This window comes from Typopeltis vanoorti, chromosome 3, assembly GCF_054136105.1.
Source record: "Typopeltis vanoorti isolate ZY-2024b chromosome 3, IOZ_Tvanoo_1.0, whole genome shotgun sequence".
Classification (NCBI taxonomy): Eukaryota; Metazoa; Arthropoda; class Arachnida; order Uropygi; family Thelyphonidae; genus Typopeltis; species Typopeltis vanoorti.
In genome coordinates, this window is record NC_143551.1 from 71,563,597 (window position 1) to 71,578,984 (window position 15,388).

Below are 15,388 nucleotides of genomic sequence, written 5' to 3' on the forward strand. Positions count from 1 at the left end.
AAGATATATTCTATTTAAGACAATATCAGAGAAAAGTTCTTTCATATAGATAGTTTTGTTACAGTAAAAATGATGTCCTAATTTAATGTGGCAATTGTTATATTAGATTTAGGATCCTGAATTACTTATTGTCCAATTTATAATTAACTCTTAGGGAGAAAGGTTAAGTGGAAAGAATATGTGGAATAGAAAAATCCCACGAATATGGAAGGCATTCTACCTACTTAACCTTTCTTCCTAAAAATTAATTATAAATAGGATCATAGGTAATCCAGGATCCTAAATCTAATATAACAATTGCCACATTAAATTAGGACATCATTTTTACTGTAAGAAAACTATCTATACGAAAGAACGTTTCTCTGATGTTGTCTTAAATAGAATATAGCTTTGATGTAATTAATTTATTTTATTTCATTTATTTATTGTACTTTATTTTATTTTCACTAGAGGTTAGGCTAGTAGAATAATCATTGTCTCTTCAGCATACTATGTGAAATGTAATTTAGCTTGTCTTTGTATATATACATGTATACTCCAGATGATGACCTAAATATGAAGGTTGAAATGTTGGGAAATTAAAATAATTATTTATAACATGGTTGTAGAGTTTATAATTTGTGTAAAATGAATGCTGATCACCGTGTAACATTAAGGGAAAGGAAAAAATAAAAAAGTTTAAGAACAGGAACCAAACCTTGGAGATTCAGTCACAAGCCCTAAAGAAAACATTGATTGATTCAGCCAGAGAGGCATGTGGTGAGGTTATGTACAAGGATAGAAAAATCAGAACTCCATGGTGGACACAGGAGGTTAAAGAGGCAGTGGAGGAGGAGGATAGGAAGGCATATTGAGGGTTCCTGGGGTTAGCTTGTGCTCTTAGATAATACTGAGACAAATGTAAGAAAACTAAACACTGTGTAAAACTAGCTAAACAAAATTTATGGGGGAGCTTTGATAAGAATTTGGAAGATGAGTGTCAGGAAAGTGGAAGAAATGTTATGGAAGCTGTTTAAAAGGGCTTGGAAATGGAGGGTAGAGGGAGATGATAAATATGATGTGAAAACTGTTGAAAAAGATATCCTTGAATGTATGGAGTGATTGCTTCAAAAAATTGCTAAATGAAACAATCAGTGACAGAACAGTGGTAAAAAAAACACTCAACAGGCATGCATTCAGGAATACATACCATACTTGAGGTTCAAAAGGCCATCAAAAGCCAGAAATTTGGAAAAGCAGCTGGAGTAGATGATATTCGACCAGAAATTATCAAGTATGGAGATATAAAAGTCTTACAGTGTCTACACTGCATAGTTCAGAAGGCCTGGATAGAGGGATGAATTTCAGATGATTGGAGTACAGCTCTTGAAATACCCATATACAAAAAGGGAAATAAAACAGAATGCGAGAATTACAGAAGTATTTCCCTACTGAGTGTTCCTGATAAGATTTATGCAAGTATACTTGAGAAAAGGTTGAGGATTGTGGAAGGGAAGCTTAGCAAAGAACAAGCTGGATTCAGGCCAAATAGTGGCTGTCAGGATAAGATTTTCACTTTATGACAAATAGTTGAGAAATCATAGGAATATAACAAAGATCTGTATTTAAGTTTTGTAGACCTGCAAAAAGCATATGGAAAGATGCCAAGAGAAGAGCTATTCAAAACACTACAGTTATATGGTGTCACTGGGGCATTATATCAAGCAACACTTAATCTTTATCTGAGTTGTAAATCAGCTATTAGAATTGAAGGAGGTACAGCAAGATGATATGATGTTAAATCTGGTGTCAGACAAGGATGTATGTTATCCCCTGTGTCATTCATTATCTATATGGATCACATTATGAAGAAACGCAGTATTAAACTTGATATGAAAATTGGAGATGCTAATCTCAGCTCTTTCCTTTATGCAGATGATATGATACTTTTAAATAAATCCAGTACAAGTCTGCAAGATTTCCTGACTAAACTGAATAACTGTTGTAATAAATTTGGTATGAAAATCAGCAATAACAAGAGAAAGACAATGAAAACAGACAGAAACACTGAAAATATCAAATGCATCATGAATGGAGAACCTACAAAACAAGTAAAACATTTCAGCTACTTAGGCACAATTTTTAGTGAAGATGGTAAATTAAATATAGAAACAGACGACAGAATCAACAAAGCCGGTATGGTAGGAAGTAAACTGAATAAATTTATATGGAATAAGACATAAATTAGTCAAAACATTAAATTAGCTAAATACAAGACAGTGTTCAAACCCATTTTAACTTATGGATCTGAGAGCTAGATTAGAAATAAAACACCTGACCAAAGGCTAGAGACCACAGATATGAGAGTCATGAGAAAGATTAGGGACATAAACAGATAGCATCAACAGCAATATCACATTAAAAATAAGGATACTAGGAACGATCTTGTCATTGTTAGCAGAGCTAATCTCAGATGGTATGGTCACTTAAACAGAATGGGAGAGGAAAGATTAGCAAAACAAGTGTTCTCTGCCAGGTTGGCAGGAAAAAGACCCAGAGGAAGAGCAAGATATAGGTGGAATGAGTCAGTAAAAAGTGCCTTAGAAGACAGAAATATAAGATCTGATAATGTTGGAGTCTTGACAGATAACAGATTGATTTAAAAGAAAATTGTTGATAGGAAATTAGTAATGATGTAAGTTTTTCATGTAGTACTATCATAATATCCTCTACACCACTTGAGAGTACATGTCAGGAATTTGATGATGATGATGATGATAAATTATTGTTACCTCTTCTGCAGTATGAACAACCATTTTTATTTCAATTGAGGTATCATTCTTGCACTTATTGACCTAATATTACTCAAACCCACAACATATTACAAAAACTCACTCTTTTAACCTTAGAGTTACTCACAATGCACACAGTAAGACTGCTGGTTGCTGAAAAGCAGATAATGAAAATCCTCTTTAAAAACAGCAACTAGGAAAATAAAAATTTCAAAAATTTGAAGATTTTATATGACAAACTAATCACATAATTAAATTTAATGATATATTTTTCCAAATTATTTAATGTTTCTTAACAAATTAGTCCAAAAAAACCATAATATTCTTTCAAGAACTATATGATTTTTTTTAATAGTATATATACTTAACCAATCATAAGTAACATTTGGATGGTCAAGAAAAATAATTACAATCTTTTTTCTCAATAGTAATAAGATGAACAAGTAAAGCAACCAGTAGTTGTTTTCTAAAGTTATATCAAAGTTTAAAATATATAAAATTTCCTTACTTATCAAATCAAATATTTATGTGATTTATAAATCATATTAATAATCACACAATGATGTAAAAGTAGATTTTACAAAAAGATCATGCTTGAAACATCAATCATACAAAGATTAAAAATGGCTATAAATTTATTTATATACTGATTGTATCATAGAATAGTCTATAGATGTATATGTCATTTTTATGTTAATGATGTAAAATGGATAAAAAGTATATAGTTCATTAAATAACTTAAAGTTTATTATAACTTCACACATAAAAATATTTTATTATTGTAACATTACCATCATTAGAGCAAAGTGACAACAAACAAACATTAAAACTGAGTCATTTAGATACTGAAGCGAAATTGCAGTGTTCTCTCTGCTGCTGCTACTGCGTGCGTGCGTAAAAAATAAAAAATTAGTTTTTAAATACACAAAGTTAGCTAAAGTTATTTTGAGGTTTTTTTTTTTTTTTTTTTTAATTTCCTTTGCCATCCTACAATGGTATGCCTCAGAGTTTCGGGCATTAGTCATATGTTACCTGAATCCACCCAAATCGATAGCCAGCAAAAGTTCACCAGCCAGCACAGCAACAATGAGCACCAATACTTCACCAGCAACAGTCGTCCACCCTGGCTCAGCAGGAGTTGATTAAAAGTCAGTCACAGAATTTTCTGATAACTATGAAAAGGACACCACCCAGGACCAAAACCATAGCATCAGACAAAGGTGAGGAGTTTCTCCTTCCTATGCATATATTTGTCTTAAATAATCATATGCAAAATCTTCCATTGGCATAGCTGCATATCCCATTAATTCACAGTTGAATAACCACATTTCCCAAGACAAAGAAATAGTCATTTTTGCTATTGAAAATACACTATTGGAGCAATATCTTGAAACTATAGAAAAATAAGTTCCACCAAAAAATATTACTCATGTTTCAAGAGTCACAGGCACTATGCAAATGCATTTTAACAAAACATCATGGTCCAAGGAATTAATAGGAAAGGGAATTAACATTGCCTCATGCCATATTAACATGTCACCTACTGGCCTTCCTCCAATGAAAGTAACGTTTCAAATGTGTCACCTGAAATCAGCTACCAAACCATCTGGATGTGCACCCATTGCACCTCCACCACCAGGCTTGAGTTCGTCCACATTAAGAGCTTTGGAAGGTGGGTTTTGATGCACCTCGGGCAATACCAACTCCATAATCAAAAATAGTAAATTCGAAAAATCGAAACTGATAGAGTAGCATACACATTCTGCATTACTGTAGCTGCTCAATGCTTCTACAACGAGGGACATATAAGGAACGCATGACCACATGCTTTCAGAATGAGAAACCAGCTGCACTAACAAATTAGAAAACCAGAAGCTTAACAAATTGACCCCAAAAATATAACAGAGTAGCAAATCAAATACTGTCAATGAAATTCTGCTTTCGGAAAATGTCTACCTGTACCATCTAAAAGCAGTCTTAGAGAAAAGGAAGTTGAAAACAGACAAATCATATGAACTAAATAATGAAGAGGAGCAAGAAAAGAATAGTACAACAAATGCAGGAAAAGCTATCCAAACAAACCAAAGATGAATCACTGCATTTGCATTAGAAAACTAAAAATGCAAGTCTTCCTCACACTAACAACTGAGCAGCTTCAGAGCTTCCTTAAGAGTTCAGGACTCATCACAAAATCTGCTCACAGCAAATGACTATACTGCTGACATCAGTGGTCTCATTACTCAGCTAGAAGAACTAAGAAACCTTCTGGCAGGAAAAAGAACCATCAACCTCAGAAAAAGAATATATTGGGCTTGAGTCCTAGTGGCAGCATAACTATCCATATGGTAAACGAAGTATAGCAAGTCTTCCAAAAATTAATTGTCACATCAAATGCAAGAGGATGTATTCCTCTTGCATTTGATGTGAAACAGATTCATCCTGCAGCATATCCTTGACCACTGCCCAAAAGTAATTATGCTACAGAAAACTAATCCCCCCCCCCCCAACACACACACAGAAGCCTTCAAACCAGTAGAAGCACTGCCAATATACTATGCACTACTGTTTTGCCATACAACTACATGGATCAAAATTCACTATTGGGATATACTAAAACAGCCACTAAAATTAAAGATATTCAGCATCTTTCCTGGTTGTGCAATTTATGCAATCATCAAAACTCAAACTGAGAAGAGAATATACAGGGTGTTCGGGATAAATTTGACATATTTATAATTAATTATATTTTTCCGTAAGTTACATGTATTAACACACACTTCTCTTCATTTAAAAGTTTGGACCCTTCTTCATTCATATACAAGATGTCAGAAAGGATGGATAGCTGGAACCCACCTGAATCATGGAAGAGAATAACTTGTATCATGATGATTCGTGCCCGCCATCAAAATAAGGATATTACGACTGCTGCCCAATGCTCCCTGAATACAGTAAAAACAATCAGGCATGAACTAGAGACTTGCAATGGTGACTACGAGGATGTAGCAAGAAGAAAGATCCCTAGCAGACGATCTGATTGCGTTCGTACAGCAGAATTCCTCGCAAATCTGCAGGAACAGGTGTTGAAGAACCCTGGCATTGGAATTCGGGCTTTGTTCGTGGAGTTGCTAACTGTAGTCAAGCCCTGGATAACAAGGGTAGCCAATGGTAGGCCGTATGTATAGCAGCAGGATTCGGCCCCTTGCCACACCTCTGGGAAAAGTCAAAAATGGTTGTCTGAAAATTTCTACGACTTCACCAGTCCAAATGTTTGGCCTCCAAACTCCCCAGACCTTAACCCCATGGATTATTTTGTATGGGGCGCAGTTGAAAAAGACACCAATCGCACTTCCAGTAATACAAAAGCCCAGTTAATGGATAAAATTAAAACAGTTTTTGCGGCCCTTCCCAGGAAGACTGTAGCATCAGCTTGTTCGAGATTCCGAAGCAGAATTGAAGCTGTGATCGATGCTAATGGTGGTTATTTTGAGTAAATCTTGTTGATAGTATTGTAATTAACTCTGCCTGTAATGTTTTTTTGTCAATTCATTAAATTTAATAGATACAAAGAAGATTTTCTTTTTCCTTACGAAACTGTCAAATTTATCCCGAACACCCTGTATGTATATGTACCATAAGATGAACAGCTTGCAGTAAAGTTACTAGAGTTCATCCAAAGTCACTTCAACAATGTTAATGAGAACCACCTCAAACTGACAAGGGGAACCCCTTTTCTGCATGGAGTTGGCAAAGGGTGAGAGTCATAGCAGATATTTTATCCCTGAACCTCAGGTGGTGTTGTCTCCAATTCCTAGCAATCCTTGACTATGAGAACAAGCTAATGAGATGGATGCCATCAAATCTGTACTTCACATAGCCATGCTAGATATCACATCTGAAGCAGGCCCCTTCAAGAACAAATAGCAGAAAACCCAATGCATTTAAACAATAAGATGATGGTGGCACTCACCTCATCCAACAAGGGCAAAGTGTATGAATTTCTAATCATAAAGAACAGTGATCAACTTCACCACAGAATCCTTCATTATCTAAACAAACACCCATTAAGATCTGCCTTACCAAAACAGAGCCATGAAACCTGATACTGACATACACTGGAGAATGTGGCACAACACCCTTCCCGCCCCTACTATATTACACAAATTTCACTCTGAATATCAGAGAATTGCCTCTTCCATTAAGAGACAATCATTGGTTGTATGATAGGCTAATCCAGATCTGTATTTTCTCTTCCCTTCCACATCTTTAAAATGTTCAAACAAGCAGGTCTGGCCTACTGGCCACCAATTATTATGATATTATGACCCTATGATAACATATGCCACACAAACAGAAGATTTTATAAACACCTTCTTTCTTGAGGGATGGATGAGGTGGTTTAGGAAAATGTAAAAATCTTGAAATCTCTATTGTAGAAATGATATCTACCCTTTCCACAAAGTTCCAGAATCACAGAGACAGACAGTCTGCTAACAAAGTTTTATCAATTATTCTAAGGAATAGAAACAACAAGAAGAAATTCAGCTTTCTGTAATGTGAAAAAGAGAAGCAGGACAAACACCTCACAAGAAAGTCATATTTACTCTTCCTTCACAGAACTTGACACATGCTACATTGAACATATATATCAAAAGGTTTTAATTGAAGTTTGAAGGAGGACTTGGAAAATTACAAAAAGATTCAGCAGACCTAATTGGCATTCAACATACTAGACCTACCTATTCTGTTTTCCATAGCACAAGGCCAAGATCCAACTTCTCCATTTAACCCAAAATTAGTTGCAAAACAACTAATTTTGCTGCTTTCCAGTTCTCCCAGCCAGCCGTCCTCCTTTCCTTTTCTGCCATCTCTGCCAAATTAGTTTAGGCCCTCCCCACATTTTTCTTTTTTCCATCTGGAAAAAATACCAAAGCTACTCTTGGAGTTATTCCTCTGTCTATTTTCAATACATGTCCAATCCATTTCCACCTGCATCTTTTTATTTCCATAGTGATACTTTTTTTTTTTTTTTTGCTCTGTAAGTTTGTATAATAATTCATAATTTGCTATACATTGGTATTGAAATTTTTTTAATATTTTACACAAACATTTCACTGGAAAAAGATTTAATTTAGCTTCCTGTTTCTTTGTCAATTTCCATGTCTCTGATGCAGATAATAATATGGTCTCAGCAGTGCTACTGAAGCTCTTTGTTTCGATTTTATTATATTTGGATGACTGCCATGTATTATTCAATCTTCTGAAAGCAATATTTGCTTTTGTCAATCTTTATGTTATATGCTTGTCAGTTTCACCTTCACTATTAACATTAGTAGCTCCCAAGCACGTAAAATTCTTAACTTCTACAGCATGTTCATTAATTTTCTTTCTATTTTGGCATATGTTGTTCAGTTTAAGAATATTTTTGTTTTATTTCTATTTATATTAAGTCTAACTTTTTCAGCTGTTTTATGCAATGCCTCTGGTTTTGCATATATATATCAGTTTGATTTGATGATGATATAACTATATCACCTGCAAAATCTGGATCTTTCAGGTGTGATATAAGATTCTGTTTTATTCCTCTCCTTATAACCTGTAATTTTTTTCATAATCCATTCAATAACTGCTAAAAACCAGTTCAGACATTATGCAACCTTGTTTCACATCTCTCCTTATGTTATTATACATTGAAATATCTTTATTTCATTATTCTCACATATTTATCAGAATTCTCTGGCTTTTAATAATTATCCATATTTTTTTTCTCTATGAATATTGTCAAAAGCTTTGGCAAAAATCTATAAAACTGAGGTTTCAGGAGGGTCTAAATTCTATATTTTTTCAGTAATACTCCCTAAAGTAAAAATGTGATGTGTATGGTACCTTCCACCTGAATTACTCATGCTTTAATTATTCTTATTTTAAATTACTCATGCCTTAATGTCTTTTCTATTTCACTTTTAATCCTATTTATTAAATAAAGTTTTACAAAATATTTGTGCAGACACTGACAGGAGACTAATTCCCCTCCAGTTTTTACATTTAGTGAGATCTCCTTTCTTTGGAATTATGGTAATCATTGCTTCTATCCACTGTCTGAGTATCTTTTCAGTTATTAGCACAATATTAACGATCACTTGCAATTTATCAGTAGCAATTTCTGTAGTTGTGTTAAGTATTTCTATTGTGGACCAGTACACTACATAAAGAAATTGCTACTGCATAGATACAGTACACTATATCATCTTTATATTTATATGACATTATATGACATTATTTCCTTTTCAGATAATGGTTCTAATGTAATATTTAAATCCATTCTCACAGGTAGTTCCATTATTGAACTTATTATGTCAGTTATACTGTTTTCCACGTTTAAAATATCAAAGTGCTTTCTCCATCTTTTAACAATCTTATCCTGTTCATTTAGAACACTAAACACTACCATTTTTATCTCTTATAGCATTTACTTGCATCTTTCGGAGCATATTTTCCTTGTCACTTCACACATTTTTCTGGTGTGCCTAATATATTGCAGCCATCTGTGCTTCTTCTGCCATGTTCTCCACATGATTTCTCAAATGAATTTTTTTCATTTGAGAAATTATAGAGTTCACATTTCATTGAAAAATGAAAGAACTAGTGATAGAACCATCCAACCTTCTAACAACTCTAGGTGTTACAAATTTGCTTAGAAATGTCTCAAAGAAGAAACTCTACAACTACTTCAAAATCTTTTCCTTTGGACACCAAACAACTCTTCAAACCATTACATAAAAACACTTTTTTTTTTCCAGTTTCAAGAAAAATTCTTTGAACAGAGGGTGGTATTACTATGGATTCATCTCTATTTCAGTTTCCAGCTTGAACTGGAAAATAATCTCTACCATTTTCGATATACTCCTGGAGGTTTCCAAAGGAAAAAAAAAAAAACTCATTTACTCGGTGATACAGAAAGCTTACCAATACTGGAAGATAGTTCTACGGTACATCTCACCACCACTCCTCACAAAAGATAGGAAATTAAAACACTAACATAGGGAAGAAGGATCAAGAACTTACATACCTCAGCCTGTCTTAAAATATGGGTGCAAGACTCAATGAAAAGATCTTGTACATCCCACCCTACCCACAGCCAACAAAATATTACATTAAAGTAGCTTTTACCCCACTTTACAAGATGCTACATCTTCCTCAACTTTAGAGAGATCCACATGTCAGAACATGTTAACAATGTGGAAAGGAAGAAAAAAACAGAAATCTGGATCAGCTTATCATAAAATCAATGAAGATCATCCTGTAATATGATAGAAAATAGAAATGCCACATACAGATCACAACTGCTTTGTCAGAAAATTCAAGAAAGCTTCAGCAATGCTATACACATCTACCCAATGCAATAAAAACCAAGATAACATCTTGGTTTTTATTGCATTACACTAAGTCTGGTTATCATTTATCAAAAATTCTCACATGCTGACCTTAAATATGATAAATATGATGCATAGCTCCAGCACCATGTTTCAACCACTGATTCGATTCCTACTAACTGTGATATAGAAAAAGTCTCTTGTCATTTAACAGAAACCTCCTGAAGAAGTGTAAAAAAAAAAATTACACAAAATCAGTAGAAAAGTGTAGTACTCTCAATTTAGGCTCAATAGCCTGTCAGTCAAGTAACTTGGCACCTTAGAAACCTTATCACTTCTTTTAGACAGGGCAGTTAATCCTATCTGCTATGTCTGTATTGCACATATTCTTCTGGCTGGTTTGTGGGATGAAAGACCTGAGTTTCTAGGAGGTAAAGTCCTGATAAAGGTTCTTGGTGTCAATGGGATTTGATCTCAGGTCTTTTCAACCAAAGGGTCAAAACTGAGTTATGGAGGTTTGTTCTGTGTACAGTACTAACAAAGTTTCTTTTTTTTCCCCCATCTCAGAATTATGTGGTCTGCTGGAACTCAAGAATTTTAAGAACTTTTTTAAAAAAATTTTTTATCTTATAGATAACTATTTCCCAAATGCAAGACATCCATAAATAGTCTTAAGGTTCTGCTGTATAGAAAACTCTCATAAAATTCATGCTTAATCTCACAAGTTTCAAGGAACTATGGTGAAGTTTCATTTCCTGCCATTTGATATAATGATCAGTATTTATACTGTGTTCTTTATATTTAATCTCAGCAGAATTACCAGTTTGATTACAGTAATTGAGGCTACATGAGCATATGTTTGCAAAGTATTTGGCACCATGGCCTCTAGAGACACTAAATTCATTTTTAGTGCTATAAAACAACAACCATCCTAAAATAAACTTTATAATAGAAAAGAACCAAATAACTCTCTGCCATTCCTAGACACAACAGGTCACATATCTTGTGAATGTTTTATCTTTTTCTGTTTATGGGGAGAGGGGGCTCTCTCACAGATAGAACATCCATAAACAATTACATCATCACCCAAGCAAACAATACAGCACCCTAACATTAACACACACACAGAGACAGACAGAGAGAGAGAGAGAGGGGGGGGGGCTTTCTATTTACCAGTTTTGACTCAGTTATAATTATTTAAATAGAGAAAGATCTGTTAATGCCTATATTATTATTTGACACCTGGGAGTCCAAACACTTATCGAGGGAGAGCACCTGCTCTACAAACTGTCTCAACCACTCAATCCACCAACTGACCACAACTACACCAACGCCATCTACTGCCAACCACTACCACTAGTATTTCCACAGACAAGCACAAACATCCATGCCCACGGCGGGACTCGAACCTGCAGCCTTTTGGCTGGAGAGTGGATACGCTAACCACTCGGCCAACCAGGCTGGCATTGATAGTCCTTTCTTTCCAGGTTACAAAGAGACAATGCTTCTGATTTAATAAGGCCAGGGTTTAGCGGGATCAACTTGAAGCAGCCTTACCTATCTCTTTGTATTCAGCAGTTGATTCGCCCATTTTTGTGTTCTTGTCCTATCTTTGCTCTGGACTCGTTTTGTTCATTTTCTTTATTATTTCAGGTTTTTCTTCCAATCAGATTACTTTTCAAATCATTTTCACACTTTTTACTCATGATTAAACGTTAGGAAAATAATTTTTTTCGTGACACCTCCAAGGAATCCGAAGACTCATCGCAAGAGGACACCTATTGTGCAACTCTCCGTCTCCACTTCTACTACCAGTCGTCTACATCACTACCATCTACTGCCCATCACCCCCACCACCACAGCTAGTATTTTTGTCTATAAATTGCATGTGTTCTGAAGGGCCGATTTGTCTGTATGCAGGATGAAAAACCTGAGTTTCTGGGAGAAAAATCCCTGCTACTTCCGTATGAGATCGGCTAACTCATCTTCAATTGAAAAAGTCCATATAAAGATTCCTCCTATCATGACGAGACTCGAACTTAGGCCTTTTCCAATTGAAGGGCGCAACGTACTGTCGTTCTTCCAATTGCGCTATGGAAGCGATCTGAGATACATCCAAATAATAATATCCATAATACTTTTAACCACATATTAAACCATTAATTCTCACCTGCTGTGCCTGCAACTTATTGTAGGCACAGAGCACTTTTTTTTACAGAACATTTTAAATATGGACAGAGAGGAAGAACTGTTAACATCCACCTGGAAGAACATAAGAAATATATTTGTTGCTATCATTATGGTGGATCAGGACTGGCAGAATATACTTTGGACAATCTGTCACACAGGATTAAATGAAAGAAAACTATAGCACTGCCTATAAGTTGTTACAGTCTAAGAGGCTATTTTTGGAGTCAACAGGTAATGAAGCACTTTCCTGTATAACATCAAGAGGAGACAGGTGCTAAAAAGCTTTGCTAAAAATCAAATTTTGAACTTGCAGTTCAAAATTTAAGGAAAATTTAAAACAGAACTTGCAGAAGGAAAATTTAAATTACATAATCCTAAGATTCGTTTAGAATAAAAAAAAAAAAACTGTTAGTACAATAAGATACTGATAAACCATTTACCAAAATAACCTCTGGTGGGAATGAAAGTTGGTTAACTATCCCTTATATCAAAATATTCTGCAAGAAATGCTCATATCCCATGTAAATTTAATTTTTCTGTTGCTCTTTATGTTTCCCCCAACGAATCAAATGCAGTACATCTCTGGTATACAGAATTCCATACTACTCAATGTGGCCTGAATCACACAGCAATACTGGTCATTCTGATAGAAGGGCCAGTATTGCTGTGTCACTCAATTCCAGCATATGTTGGAATTGGATGACACAACAGGTCAATGGTCACTTTGTTATGCATTTGAGTGGTCACTATTTATGCCATGGTCACCCAATTCCATCATATGTTGGAATTGGGTGACCATGGCACTCAAATAGCACTTCATCACAGATTCTTCAAATTTGAACAATCCTTTTTATTCTACACCAGCCAAATCTGAACAAGGCTAATTTCTCACACTTGGGAGAACATTATCCTGAAGATGAAGATTTAAAAAAAAAAATAAATAAATATTCCTAAAATATATATTTTTTTAAAATGTTAATTCAATTTTATTTTGTTTTTCTAAATATAAAAACAAAGAAGAGTCACTTGACAATTTCATTTATCAAAATGACTCAATTTTAATGTTTATTAACTGTCTGCTTTGTCAATGTTTGCCATGCTAAGTGTTACACTAGCAAAATAATAGCTGTAAGGCTGTAGATAAACCTGTTTTATACCATTAATAGAATAGTATGGCAACAAGCATGCTTAAAATATAGAATGTATAGAGTGAAAGTAATTCCAATAATGCTGAAACCATGCACTATATGCCAATAGTGGAGCAAGGTATCTTTTTTATACATCCTGAAGAATGCTCAAATTTGAATTACAAATACACATTTTGTGACGACACATTCATATCAGTATATAGAAAAATCACATGCACCTCATTAAAGTGAAACCTACTTTTAGAAATTGATGCTTTGCTAAGATTCTTCATAATATTTTCAAAAGCAGGATTTTAATCTGAAAATCCATTACATGATAAACAAATCTGAAATTTGTTAAAGATTTGAAATTGAAGAATTATGGCAGCAAAACAGTGATGTATAACATGACTGTTTTATAAAAATTATGGAACATTTCTTTTTTCTTCCCATGGAACATGGAAGGCAAGAGCATTATATATCCTACTGCTCAAAAAAGTGAAAGCATTTTCTGTAAAACATTAAATACTAAAAATCCCTTCTTATGAGATACTCATTTCATCTTTCTTTTCCCTCTTTCACCTTATGGTGTCGAGGGTTTATTAATCATCGGACCTCAAACCGTTCACAGGATAAGGAGCCCTACGCCCCGGTGTATCCTATGTCCGTAGTGCTGAGTTCTCAAGGCTGGTTTGCCTGCTTTGCAGGATGAAAAACCCCAGGATAAACTGGGGAAAAAACTGGCAGAAAAAAATAAAATAAAATAAAATTTATATAAATACTATATACTGCTGCTGGCTGTAGTACAAGATGCCCTCAACATTCTGTATTTTATGGGCTGCTTTTTTTTTTTTTTTCCTTCTTCCATTTAGGGCATTTTCTCATATGTTTTGTGTCAAATCAGTATGAGATGTGCTTCATATCATATGTTTATTTGAAAATTTATATAATGTTTTGAATGCACAAAGATGAGCCTTGCAATATGATTGTGTCACTTTTCTTAAACATTTCTCTAAAATATAACCTTAAATGTCCCTTTCCATGATTTTGATAATCCTCTCCTGATCTAATCAAGTTTACCAATTTAATTATTGGAATAAAAATCTTCACTTCCAGTTTCAGAGAAAAATCCTGCCCACTATCCAGATCACTGACTGTTGGTTAAGAGATGCAAGTAGCATACATATATATACTTCCATAATCCAAGTAAAAATTACCAAACTAGCATCTCCTTTTCCTTCTTTCATTACATTTCCTTTCAATCTCTCTAAACTGCCTTTCTCACTTATTGTTCCCTGAGGAATACAGCCTTCAGTTATTTAAGAAGAGTTCGACAGATTCCTTCTGTTTCCAACCTATAGTAGCAATAAAATGTATTCTTTAACTTAATATCAATCTTACCCATCGACACACACAAACAAGAGATTTAAGAAACTATGATTCCTTAGTGCCAAGTATAGACAATTAATATGCTATAAATTCCATAACCTTGCTTACATGGTATTGATTAAAAAGCATACTGCAGCAATTTGTACCTAAAAAAAATACACATAAAAAAGTCATGTGACTTGAAATACGAGGGACATCCAGAAAGTAAGTTCCGTTTTTAAATATTTTCACTCAGCGCTGCAATTACAATGGTGCGCATTCATGCTGAGTTTGTCGATTCGTTAGCAAGGTGTTGGTGCCATTTTCAGACATTCTTGGAGTGCGTACGCTTCTTGGTGTGTGTTTATAATGTCTAAGAAAATTGAATCACCTGCCGCATGTAAAATCAAATCACCCACTCCATGTGAAATTAGGTCAGCTATCTGTTTCTTGAATGCGAGGAATGTTAAAGCAGCTGAAATTCATCAGCAAATTATTGAGGTTTACGGAGAGCACGCAATGAACACACGTAACACAACAACTTCTCGCCACCTTCGGTTGG

The 15,388-nt window shown here is 34.6% G+C and overlaps 1 protein-coding gene across 1 annotated transcript in view; it reads right to left on the reverse strand.

Annotated features, from left to right (window-relative positions):
- Positions 1 to 2,943: 2,943 nt before the first annotated feature.
- The window catches only part of LOC150108251 (RAB6A-GEF complex partner protein 2), a 29,837-nt gene continuing 17,392 nt past the window's right edge, over positions 2,944 to 15,388 (reverse strand). The window contains exon 2 of the mRNA XM_090415700.1: positions 2,944 to 2,964. The gene's annotated coding sequence lies outside the window, so the exon portion shown is untranslated. The remainder of the gene's footprint in view (positions 2,965 to 15,388) is intronic.